This window comes from Phyllobates terribilis, unplaced genomic scaffold, assembly GCF_046119375.1.
Source record: "Phyllobates terribilis strain yellow unplaced genomic scaffold, ASM4611937v1 Scaffold_7__3_contigs__length_470593459, whole genome shotgun sequence".
In the NCBI taxonomy this organism is placed as follows: Eukaryota; Metazoa; Chordata; class Amphibia; order Anura; family Dendrobatidae; genus Phyllobates; species Phyllobates terribilis.
In genome coordinates, this window is record NW_027362767.1 from 397,362,484 (window position 1) to 397,375,985 (window position 13,502).

At 50.1% G+C, this 13,502-nt stretch overlaps 1 protein-coding gene across 1 annotated transcript in view; it reads right to left on the bottom strand.

Annotated features, from left to right (window-relative positions):
* The window catches only part of LOC141154997 (cytochrome P450 2G1-like), a 59,671-nt gene that overhangs the window by 16,958 nt on the left and 29,211 nt on the right, over positions 1–13,502 (bottom strand). The window lies entirely within an intron of this gene.

The window sequence follows — 13,502 nt, forward strand, 5'->3', positions numbered from 1 at the left end:
GAATTTTCAAAAGTGCTGCAATGCTCAAGTACAGTCAGTAAAAAAAAAAGCTGCATGTGCATGAGATTTCTGACACCTGATCCAGCTTTTGCTGGAACTGTAAAACATAGCTTATCATCTGCAGGAAAAAAATGCTGCAGAAAAGGCTGCAAAAACATAGACTAATATGCAAATTGTGTGGCGCCCCTGCGGGTTCAGTCGCCACAGAGGTACTGCATCTCACCCAGAAGTGTGGTACCCCACTCGCAGGTAAGGGGGGAGTACTGCCCGGGACCCACCCACCTGCATCCAACACTACACCACTCCAGACCAGCAGGCAGGGCAAGATAGATGCACGTGTACAATACTGAGCCCTGTCCCTGGTTGGAAGGGGGGGAACCAAGAGAGGGGGAACTATGCAGTGGGTGTGGGTGGAGGAAGTAGATTAGGGGAGCACCGTCAGTAGGGGTACAAGAAGGGAACCATTTTGAAGGAATTAGATCAGTCTGAGGAGAGAGTTCAGAGGAGAGAGAGTTGGGAGCAGGAGCTCTGCAGGAGCTCTGCTCAGAGGAGTGGAGAAAGGAGAGTGGCCTAGCCTGAGAGGCCCGGGAGGAAAGACTGAGTGAAGAGGACGGGAGCAGAGGGAAGGCTCCATGAACAGAAGGAATCCCAGGGGCACTGCGAGTGCGGATGCCACCCGTGCACCCGAATCCACACGGACGTGGAGGGATCAGGCTGCAGAGGGGACTGGCACCTAAACTAGTGGAGAACAACCAGGCTCAGCTAGATAACCGGAGGCTACTGTACTTTCAAAGGTGCAACTGCCCACTACCACAATTATGTCGCCGAAAAAGTTGCCGCATAGGGTCCAGGGGACTGCACGTCGCCCAACAAGATCCAAAGCTACTGGCTTGGGAAACTGATTGTGATGAGGCGCAGGGCAGGAGGGTGAGAGCCAGCGCAGGAAGACGACCGAGGAAGGAACATAGAACGGGGTCCCGTTTAAGTACTCCTGAAATACCTAAGAACTGCTGAACCTCTTCCTTGGTGAACACAGGACGACGTGGGCGGTTATAATCTGGCAGTTGTAACATTGAGCAGCGTGACAACTGTGAGTAAACCTTAAAGACTGCACCCCACTGTGTCCTGGAATTATTGCTGCACCATCACCAGCCCTGCACTACACAGCATAGCAACATCTACCTCATAACATCATTATATCCTGCCCTGGAGCTAAGATCTGCCTGTGGAGAGCTGAAACAACTCTGCTGCGTCGCCATCAGCTCCAGAGGATCGGCACCGCAGCTGCGACCCCATATAGCCACATACCACAGGTGGCATAACGAACATTATTATCTCTAAAAACATTATCTCCTTTCACTTTATTCCCTTTAATTGACCACCCTGGGTCACGGATGGGGTCACTGCCACTGTGACATCCCCCAGCATCGACCGGCCCGGCTACCGAGTACCCCATGGCCCAGGGGGCGCGTCAATTGACTCTTCAGAGAGAAAGAGGGCATGAACTCTATAGTGCCACTTATTGGAAGCAGCAATCCTTCAAGTCACAATCGACCCTTTAACGAGTCATGCAATAGCTTAAAATTAGAATCTCAATTTGCAGACATGGTGGTTCAGGGTGTTGGCCCTCATCAGTGCAAAGTATGAGAACTGATTTGGCTAGGTGAGAGGCTCTGGACTGAGGTCTAAGGGGTAACGTTTCTCCTTGTGGAGAGCGACACACCGGCTCCGGCAGGGCATGCCAAAGTAAGGAGGCTTATTCACCGAAATTTAATATGCAAATTGCCTTTTCAGAGAAAACGAGGACTTGAACTCTATAGTGCCACCTAATAGTAATTAATGAATAATTAACTAAAACTAATACTGAGTTAATTCCTGAAATGGACTATATGTATCAGATATACCTTCTTCAAGTGTGATAGCCAAACTCTTTTTGAGAGGGCACTGCCAGGTTTCTCCCACAGGTGACAGTTGATTACGGGGGACAAAACAGATGGACACTGTAATTACCCTAATGTCAAAGAACCCTTTTAACAGAGAGGAAGTTTCTAAAGGGGACAATTTCTCCAATGAGGATCTATCACAAGTAGTGATGGGAAAACCCGTGGATGTTCAGGTAAGGTGGGTTCAGCCGAATATCTAAAAAAGTTCAGTTCGGGTACCAGAACGGTACATAAACTTGAAACCGGACCCAGACCCCATTCACATGAATGGGGGGTCCGAACAGCCATGGTTTTGCATGCTTGCTGTATCTGTGTGACAGCATGAGAAACAGGGCTCTTATTAGCGGTAAGATCATTATCGCCGGTCAGAGCGCTGCAGTTCTCACGCTGTCAGATAACAAGCATGTGAGTCAGCAGCTGTAATTGGTTGTAAAAATGTTCCCAACGGACACAGGCATCAGCTGATGAGAGTACTCATCAGCCAGTGTCTGTGCAATAAGTAAATAATTGAAAACAAAATGGCTAGGGTTTCCCTATATTTTGAATAATCTACGCAGGTAAAGCTGACAGCTGTGTGCCTCAACCCTCAGCTGTCAGCTTTATAGTGACTGGTTATCAAAAATAGAGGGGTCCCCACTCCATATTTTTTAATTATTTAAATAAATAATTTAAAAAACAACGTGGGGTCCCCCATTTTTTACAACCAGCCAAGCTAAAGCAGACAGCTGAGGGCTGGTATTCTCAGGCTGGGAATGGTCAATGAATATTGGCCCTCCCCTTCCTAAAAATAGCAGCCCACAGTCGTCCCAGAGAAGGTTCTCACGCAGCTAGCAGTGCTGTAAGTAAGGTGACTGGGTGTAACATACCTGGCGGCGTCCTTGCATAGTGGTCCATCTCCCACTGTGCAAGAGCGCGCACTTGATCTCCAGTCCAGGGTGTCTCTCTGGCTTCCCTCCATGCTGTCTGTTTGCTTCTGTGTCTGCTGCTTAAGGGCGGCGCCCGATCACTTCCTGCTTTTTGTACCTGCTGCAGGCACACCCTTTGTGCGTCCTCAGCCTATTGCTGTCTGTCACCTGGTATTTAAACCAGCTGCCCCATTAACCCATGCCTGAGCACCTTGCCCTGTCAGTTGGCTTTTGTCTCTGACATGCCAGGTCCTGTCTATGTTACCTGTCTTGCAGTATCTGTTCCCATGTCTGTACTGTGTCCTATCTGTGTACCTTAACCTGCAGTCTGTACTCGTTCCTTGCCTGTTCATTCCGCCTTCCTGGAGGCTGTATTTCCAGGCCAGTCTGAACACGCTCCTTGCCTGTTCGTCCCGCCTCTCTGGGGGCCGTATTCCCAGACCCGCTCCTGTATCCCGCTGCAGTGTCGGTCTCCTCCGTACACTCAGTTCCAGTCTGAACTCTCTCCTATCTTTTACCTGTTTTTTCTCTATGTCCGTTCCTTTCCTTTTTCTGCAGAGTCTGAACTCGTACCTACTCCTGCTCGTCGTCACTGTACTTCCGTTTGTGAGTTTGTGGTCCACTCGCTACTTCTCTGCAAGTACCCTGTGGGTATCTGGTTCTGCCTTTCCCTTCTAGTCTGTTCCGTGTGAACAGAGCCCTGTTCCTTCCGCGTCTGCGGTTTTTGCTTTGCTCAGCTCTGTCCGCCGCGTCTGTAGTTTTCGCTTTGCTCAGCTCTGTCCACCGCGTCTGCGTTTTTTGCTTTGCTCAGCTCTGTCCGCCGCGTCTGCGGTTTTCGCCTTGCTCAGCTCTGTCCGCCGCGTCTGCGGTTTTCGCCTTGCTCAGCTCTGTCCGCCGCGTTTGCGGTTTTCGCTTTGCTCAGCTCTGTCCGCCGCGTCTGCGGTTTTCGCTTTGCTCAGCTCTGTCCGCCGCGTCTGCGGTTTTCGCTTTGCTCAGCTCTGTCCGCCGCGTCTGCGGTTTTCGCTTTGCTCAGCTCTGTCCGCCGCGTCTGCGGTTTTCGCTTTGCTCAGCTCTGTCCACCGCGTCTGCGGTTTTCGCTTTGCTCAGCTCTGTCCACCGCGTCTGCGGTTTTCGCTTTGCTCAGCTCTGTCCGCCGCGTCTGCGGTTTTCGCTTTGCTCAGCTCTGTCCGCCGCGTCTGCGGTTTTCGCTTTGCTCAGCTCTGTCCACCGCGTCTGCGGTTTTCGCTTTGCTCAGCTCTGTCCACCGCGTCTGCGGTTTTCGCTTTGCTCAGCTCTGTCCACCGCGTCTGCGGTTTTCGCTTTGCTCAGCTCTGTCCACCGCGTCTGCGGTTTTCGCTTTGCTCAGCTCTGTCCACCGCGTCTGCGGTTTTCGCTTTGCTCAGCTCTGTCTACCGCGTCTGCGGTTTCGAATTTGTCTCCCAGTCTGTACTGGACCCTACCCAGCTTGTGCTCTAGTCTGCCTGTTCCTGTATTCCCCGGTGTGGGTCAACAGCCGTGTCCGGAGTCTGACCTGGAGTAGACCCTGGTTCCTCTGCTCGGTTCCTCCCTGGTGCACTAGCGTCGTATGCCGTCGTGCGACCTTGGTCGGATCGGGCAGATACTTAGTTACGCCCCTCCAGGCACTCTCCGGTTCATGGCACAGTGGAATCACTACATAAACACGCACACGCCAGTCAGTCCGGGCGTGTGCATTACACTGGGTTCATCAGCTATGAACTCCAGTGACCTTTCTCATGGAATCGCTACACACTGCAGAAGCATTCTCATGCTCCTGTCTCAGTGTGCTCCGGCTGGCATGGAAAACACTCACATCAGTGACTGCTCTCAAGTCATCTGGATTGTCGTGGGACATGTTCATTAATGGATTATCGTCAGACATGTGAGGAATATGATGGTTTATTATTTTTTGTCTTTTACAGGGAACATGGATTTCAATGGATGAGACGCAGTCCAGTCGTGTTGGGGGGCTACCTGGTTGATCCTGCCAGTAGCATATGCTTGTCTCAAAGATTAAGCCATGTACATGTAAGTACACATGGACGGTACAGTGAAACTGCGAATGGCTCATTAAATCAGGGGACTTGGGCTTCAATGTTAGGCGTAATGGTGAGTATATCTTAGCTTTTTTATTTCAAGTAAAGGTTTCAAAATTTTTATTTCAATTAAAGGACTTTATTCTTGCTCTTTTGCTGTTTATTTTTACAATCTAACTATGGGGTTAGTGATGGGGGCATCTTATAGACGCTTCTCCATTACTAACCTCTGGGCTTGATGTCAACAGTCATAGAAAAGCTGACATCATTCCCAAACCTATTTCCCCACTTGCCACCTCTCCAGGGCAAGTGGGAAGAGCCGGGCAGAGCACCAGAATTAGCACATCTAATATATGCGCCTTTTCTGGGGTGGCTGTGGGCTGATATGTTTAGGCTTGGAAGGGCCAATATCTATGGCCCCTTCCCAGTTTGAGAATACCAGCCCTCAGCTGTCTGCTTTACCTTGGCTAGTTGTCAAAAATGGGGGGGACCCCACGCCGTTTTTTTAAATTATTTATTTAAATAATTTTAAAAAAATGGTGTGGGTATCCCTCTATTCTAATTTTGAAAACCAGCCATGATAAAGTTGACAGCTGGTGGCTGCAGCCCATTGCAGTCGGTTCTGCCTGTGCTAGTTATCAAAAATAGAAGAGACCTCACATCTTTTTTTTTTATTTATTTATTTATTTATAACACAGGTGCCGACTGATTAATATTCCCATTAGCGGCGCCTGCTCTCGCTGCTATCAGCCACAGCAGGCATATGTTGATGAGAGTAGTACTTTCATCAGCCGACGCCTATTACTGATGGCAACCTTTTTTACCACCGGTAACCTTTCTTACCGTCGGTCACAGCTGCTGGCTCAAATGCTGTCATCATCTGATATTTGGGTGCTGATACCTGCCAAAGAGGAGCCAAAAGTCGCTGTGCTACATAAGAAGACACTAATATTGCATATGGCACATGCAGTAGCATAACTACTGGGGGGGCAGATGGGGTGGTCGCCCCGGGCCCCGTCACACTGAGGGGCCCACCCGGAGCCATAGCCACTTTTGTTAAGCAGAAGGCAACCACAGCTCTCTGATGTGACAGAGCGGCACACTGTTAATGCACGCACGCTGCTGTTCTCTTTCTGAGCTGAGACTGTGCACGCTGCACAGCAGCCAATCGCAAAGTCTCAGTGCAGTTCACGGTGAGGGCTAAAGCGTTGCTAACCTGATCTTCTTTTACAGGCTGGCAGTGCTGTGGTTAGCTCCACCCCATGAGTGCTCTGATTGGTCCACATTGGACCCTGGGTCCTAGTGAGCTGCTGCAGTTAGGTTGTGTTAAGACTGTGCCTGGCTGGACTAATCATCATCACCTTCATATGTAAGTGCTGCTGGAACCAGTTTTTTTTGTTTTAAAATAAATTTCAGCATACAGTTATATGAAAAAGTTTGGGCACCCCTATTAATCTTAGGCTTAAGGTTTTATAAAAATTAGGTTTTTGCAACAGCTATTTCAGTTTGATATATGTAATAACTGTTGTACACAGTAATGTTTCTGCCTTGAAATGAGGTTTATTGTACTAACAGAAAATGTGCAATCTGCATTCCACACGTACCGGAGACACTGACACAGGCAGACCCATTCAAATCTATGGGTTTTCGCACTTCAGTGTGATTCCATGGACCATGTGTCCATGTGCTCCACACACTGACACGTTTTTTTGCTGATGCACGGGCCGCAAAACATGCCACACGGATATCATCCATGTGTCATCTGTGTGACACGTACCAGCGCCTGGTAATCAGTGTACGGTTAGCTCTATTCCCAAGCGCCAGTGCTGAACACTACCCTCATCATGGTTCCCTGCTGGCGCTGTGATCAGCACCAGCAGGGACAATGATGAGGGTAGTAGTGTCCGCTCCTGCAGTGTCCCTATGTAAAAATAAGAATAAAACAATAAAATCCATATACTCACCTGTCCAGGGATGTCTCCCACTGTAATCCACATGACCGCTGACGCCGGGGAGAATGAACCTCTCCGGAGCTGCGCTCAGTGAGTGACAGGATACCACTCCTGATCTCAGCAGCGGTGTCCTGTCACTCACTGAGCACAGCTCCGGAGCCGCTTGCTGGAGCAAGTGCATGGATTACAGCGGGGGACATCTCCGGACAGGTGAGCATAAGGATTTTATTATTTTATTCTTATTTTCACAAAGGGACACTGCAAGAGCAGCTACTACCCTCATCATTGTCCCTGCTGGTGCTGATCACAGAACTGGCAGGGAACCATCATGAAGGCAGCGTTAAGCACCCGGCGCTTGGGGACAGCGCTCACTAAACTCTGATTCCCAGGCGCAGGTCCGTGTGATCTTGATGCAGCACGCTGGCCGCACACGGATGCACCATGTAAAACATGCATGGACACACAGGCCATGGATATCTCCGGTACTGGAAATATACGGACATGTGAAACCGGCCTTATTATATTTACTGTTTAGGTCTTAAAATAAGCCCCTGCCTGCTAGCATAACAAGCTCCCAAACAGTAACCATGGTATGAGCTGTACAGTATTTAAAGGGATTGTCTGGTCTAATTGTCCAATTCTGCAGTTAATTTATGTGACTGCAGACTTGTGAATCCTCACATTGCATGTGTGGCTCCCCTGCGGGTTCAGTCACCACAGAGGTACTGCATCTCATCCAGAGATGTGGTATCCCACTCTCAGGTAAGGATGGAGTACTGCCCGAAACCCATGCACTTGCATCCATTACACTCCACTTCAGAGGGAAGGGCGAGATTGCTCCTAAGGGAGAGCACAGTCCCTGGTCCCTAGCTGGAGGGTGGAACCATGTAGTGGGTGTGGGTGGAGGAAGTAGTTCAGGGGAGCACTTCAGTAGGAGTATATAAAGAGAGAACCATCTTGGGAGAGACAGATGAGTCCAGTCAGAGAAGACAGTCTGAAGAGAAGGAGTGGGATCAGGAGCTCTGTAGGAGCTCTGCTCAGAGGAGCGGGCCTAGAGTGAGAGGCCCAGGAGGACTGGCAGGACGAGGAAGGGAGTAGAGGAAAGCTCCAGAAGTGAGGGGATCCCAGGGGCACGGCGAGTGCGGAAGCCACCCGTGCGCCTGAATCTACCAGAGCGTGGAGGGATCAGGCCACAAAGGGGACCGGCCCTAACTAGTGGAGAACTACAAGGCTCAGCTAAAAACCGGAGGCTTCTGTACTTTCATGGTGCAGTTGCTCACAACTGCAACTACATCGCTAAAAAGGTAGCCACATAGGATTCAGGGGACTGCATGTTGCCCACCAAAATCCAAGGTTACCGACTTGGGACACTGGTTGCGAGGCGCAGGGCAGGAGGGTGAGAGCCAGCGCAGGAAGACAACCGAGGAAGGCACACAGAATGGAGTCCCGTTATGTACTCCTGAAACACCTGGGAGTTTGCTGAACCCCTGCCTTGGTAAACATAGGACGGCGTGGGAGGTTACCCTGGTCCTCGTAACCTGGAGTTCAACAACTGTGAGTAAACCTTGAAGAGGTCACTGCCACCGTGACATCCCCCAGCAACGACCTGCCTGGCTACCGAGTACCCCATAGCCCAGGGGGCGCGTCATACTTGGCGTCACGAACAGGATAGGAACCGACCCGGTGTAACCGGGTATTGTGCGCCTAGAGACTGTGTTGTGTACTGAATGTGGCGTCCGCCCCAGAAGAACGGGTGCCATTATGTGCGTGGAGAAAGACAGCAAGGAACCTCCCATCGTGGGCCGGGTCCCAGAATGGCTCCAAAAGCGCAGCCCGCCCCATGCGCCTGTGGCCATATACCTAGACCTGTCCATCAGTCTGGGGAGGCCGTCCCCAGGTGTGGCCGTCAGCAAGAAGCCATGGGACCCCCCAGAAAGAGGAGAGGAGAAGAGAAACCTTGGAGACAGGGCAGGGTCTCCAGCAGAGCAGCCAGACTGCACCTGGCAGGCACGAAGGAGGGAGACCAGCCTCAAACTCCGGCCCATTGTCTGCCGTCTGGAGCAGTATCCCTCAACCTGGAGGGAGTCGTGGCTAAATTGTCCCTGTAGGATACAGGATTCCTATGTGATGAGGAACAAGAGCTTGGCCGGCGGATGTAGGAGGCCCAGCAAGCTGCCGTCGCCATATGGAAAAGTGAGTTGCTGGAGAAGTTGGTGACCCGGCAGCAGTCAGCGCTGAGTTCCATCAGCAGCACCCCAGCCCCAGAGGAGCCCCTCCTGGAACGGGAGTCAACGGGTAGTGTCGGAGCGACCGCGGAAGCAGGTAGGAGCGAAATCCCTGTCCCGGGCGCTGATGGCACTGATCTACTCCTGGTCCCCCTACAGGAGTCTCCTTATTCGGGTGCTTCTGACACCGATCAGCTCCTGGGCCCCCTGGAATAGCCACCTGCCCCCACACCTGAGGGGGTGTACGGATGCACGGTCTGGGATTGGTCCGCCGAAGTTGAGGACCAGAGCCTCCCTTTGCCGCCTGCTCCCGCACCCTCGGTTGCCCAGAGAGATGATGGAGACCAATTTAGATGGGATAACCCGGCGGGTGACTTGATGGGATTTCCCCGGGAGACCCAAAAGGAGGCCAAACGCAGAGAAGAGCACTGCCGGTGGGAACTCCTTCAGCTAGAGGTGGAGCGGCACACCCGGAGGGTGCGCTGGGAGAGGATGGAGGCCCACAATAGGGAGGAGAAGAACTGGGCCCGCAGAGCAAAGCCGGCCACGCCTGATCCACGAGTAGAGGGAATCATGGTCAAGTTCGACCTGGATGGTGGATGGGGCTTTATCCGGGAACCCCAACTTGGCACGGACCTCTTTGTGAACCGGCGGGATGTGGAGTCCCATTTACAGCAGGGACATCTGGCGTGGGATCTGTACCCTGGTGACAAGGTCACCTACACCAGGCACAGAGGAGAGCAGGGCTGGTACACTCTCCATGTTCACAGGGTGGTGGAGGAGAGTGTACCCTTGCCATCCGAGGAAGATGACCCGACTGGTCCATCTAGTGGTGGGTCAATGTTTCCCTGGAGGGGGCCATACTACCGAACTGTTAGTTAGAAATAAAGAAACTGTATATAATTACCCGGAAGGGTACATCATTGTTGAGTGAACTGAAAAAGTTTTGAGTGTTTACTTAGTTACCCGGTAAGGGTATAAGAACTGACAGGCTGAGGACCGTGAGCAGCCAAAAACTTTTAAACTGTATATAGTTTGCACTTTTGAAGGTGCTTCTTATTGGTTTTATACAGACCATAGAACAAAAACCCGTTTGGCGTGGCCGAAGACATGGTCCAACAGCTGGATAACCTATGCCCTGCAGCCACGCCCAGGGCCTACGTTGAGGGTTTTCGGATGGGTCCCTCAAATCGCACCTTCTTCAGTGAGATGGACACCCAGTTATGGATCTCACTGTATTGATCTGAAAATTGTTTTATATGAAAAATGTTTTATTGATGTGAAGAGAATTTAATTGGAAAAAGTTTTATAATGTTTTGTAAGCTGATATAGTAACCTGTAACATTTAAGAAAAGAGCCTCCCATAAAGGGAAGAAAAAATTGTGTATTATTCTTCTATGTGAATGCATTCTAAAATTTTGTATGTCTAAAATACCTTGTTTTTACTCTATTCCAGCCCACTGACATGCTGTGTTTTACCAGGGGGGTATGTGGCGCCCCTGCGGGTTCAGTCGCCACAGAGGTACTGCATCTCATCCAGAGGTGTGGTATCCCACACTCAGGTAGAGATGGAGTACTGCCCGGGACCTACGCACTTGCATCCATTACACTCCACTTCAGAGGGAAGGGCGAGATTGCTCCTAAGGGAGAGCACAGTCCCTGGTCCCTATCTGGAGAGTGGAACCATGTAGTGAGTGTGGGTGGAGGAAGTAGTTCAGGGGAGCACTTCAGTAGGAGTATATAAAGAGGGAACCATCTTGGGAGAGACAGATGAGTCCAGTCAGAGAAGACAGTCTGAGGAGAAGGAGTGGGATCAGGAGCTCTGTAGGAGCTCTGCTCAGAGGAGCGGGCCTAGAGTGAGAGGCCCAGGAAGACTGACAGGACGAGGAAGGGAGCAGAGGAAAGCTCCAGAAGTGAGGGGTACCCAGGGGCACGGCGACTGCGGAAGCCACCCATGCGCCCGAATCTACCAGAGCGTGGAGGGATCAGGACGCAAAGGGGACCGGCAACTAACTAGTTGAGAACTTTAAGGCTCAGCTAGAAACCGGAGGCTTCTGTACTTTCATGGTGCAGTTTCTCACAACTGCAACTACATCCCTAAAAAGGTAGCCACATAGGATTCAGGGGACTGCAGGTTGCCCGCCAAAATACGAGGTTACTGGCTTGGGACACTGGTTGCGAGGCGCAGGGCAGGAGGGTGAGAGCCAGCGCTGTCGACCAAGGAAGGCACATAGAACGGGTTCCCGTTATGTACTCCTGTAACACCTGGGAGTTTGCTGAACCCCTGCCTCGGTAAACACAGGACGGCGTGGGAGGTTACCCTGGTCCTGGTAACCTGGAGTTCAACAACTGTGAGGAAACCTTGAAGAATGCAGCCCACTGTGTCCTAGAATTATTATCTGTGCCATCCCCTGCACTGCACAGCACAGCAACATCTAATTCATTAATCATCACTGCACCGACCTGGAGCTTAGCTCTACCTGTTGAGAGCTGAACCAACTCTGCTGGGTCACCATCAACTCCAGAGGATCTGCACCATAGCGGCGGCTACATATAGCCGCATACCACAGGTGGCGTCATGAACATTTATATACAAACTATAATCCCCTTTTAATAATCCCCCCTTTTATTGACCGCCCTGGGTCACAGACCGGGTCCCTGCCACCGTGACATCCTCCAGCAATGACCGGCCCCGCTACCGAATACCACATGGCCAAGGGGGCGCGTCACATGCACAGCACACTGTCTGGGCTTTCTGGTGCGGGGAGCGGGTTATCATGTGATCTCAAGCATACAATTTACATGCTCCTGGCCACATTCCAACTTTGCGGCCTCATTCAATACAAGTGTATTGAGCGAGATCGTTAACAGTCTAGTCGGAATGTGGCCAGGTGTATGCAAATTGCATACTTGAGATCACATGACAACTCGCTCCCCGCACCGGAGAGTCCTGACAGTGTGCTGTGCATTTAATGTGAGGATTCACAAGTCTGCGGTCACATAGTCACAGCAGACTTGTAGCTTCAGACTAGACAATCCCTTTAATAATTTCATGATAAGCAGCTTATTATTTGTATATTTGTATAAAGTTATTAAAAGGGTTGTGCGTGCAGACTGACAAATCACGACAGGGTGCTGTGTGCCTGCTGTCATGAGCCCCCAATATCAACAGTGTGATCAGGTGGTCATGTGACCACATGTATGCTATTTGCATGAGTCGACTAGCTTTTCTCAATACAAGAGAATTGAGACAAGCTGTCTAATCAACACATGCAAATAGCATACATATGGTCACAGGACTGCCCGACCACATAAGCAATGCTGGGGACTCATGGGTCATTATTACTGTATATGGGGGAATCAGTGGATATTATTAAATGGTGTAAGTGGGCACTTAAGAAGAATTATTGTTTATGAGGCACTCAGAGTAATTTGGCCGTCAAAGGTGCACATGGGGCATTATTAATTTCTAGGGGCAAAATGTGGGCTTTGTTTTCCAGGGCATTTGCACAGGGCAGTAATATTGTAAAGGGGTAGTTTTACCATTTAGAGAGCAAAAAGGGGGGATTTTACTTTGTAAGAGGCACAGTAGTGGGCATTATTATGTGGGGTACTAAGAGGATCAGTAATAGGGACACATATGGCAGCAGCATAGAAATGTGAGAAGTCAGATGTGTCTTTGTTGTAATCTCTGCAGACGAGCACTGGCTGGAGAAGTCGTCATGTCGGTCTGGGCCAGATGGAAAAGACGGGAAAAGTGAATGACTCCATCAGAAAGAACATCATCTGTAAGTTATTATATACTGTACTGTAATCTCTTATATGCTCTGCAACACTGGTATATACCACTATATGGTCATCACAGTATGGCTGTAATATCAGTATTGATCATTGTATGAAGATTTCCTTTAGCAAAAGCCCTGTCATCTGCTGAGGTTCTCCTACATCCATTATCTGGGTGCACCACCATGTTTGTAATCAAGGTTACCTGATTAGGGACCCGCTCAGAAGTTTTGCCCCCCCCCCCCCCCGAACCCAACCCCTAGCTACGCCTCTGGGCACATAGTATGTGGTGTCCTCGTACTGAAATTGCATTGGGACAATTAGCTTCAAGTTACATCTCTGCAGATTGGCCATTGGGGAATTTTTGTCTAGGAACAAATCCAGCCTACCAGATATCGGTTTGTGGCAGCTTGTAGTCTTAAATTAAACTTATTTAGTTGTCAGCTTGATGAGAAGAGGCTTTAAATATCAGATGGCTAAGATCAGAGAAGGATGTGACTGCTGCCTTGGCCATTCAACTTATCTTTCAGCTGATGCAAGATCTCCTGTTTCAAAAGATTTTCCATGTAAATGCTCACCAAAAGAAAAGAAATGATACATAAATATACAATATTTATTTTTTTTTTATTTTTACCATTTT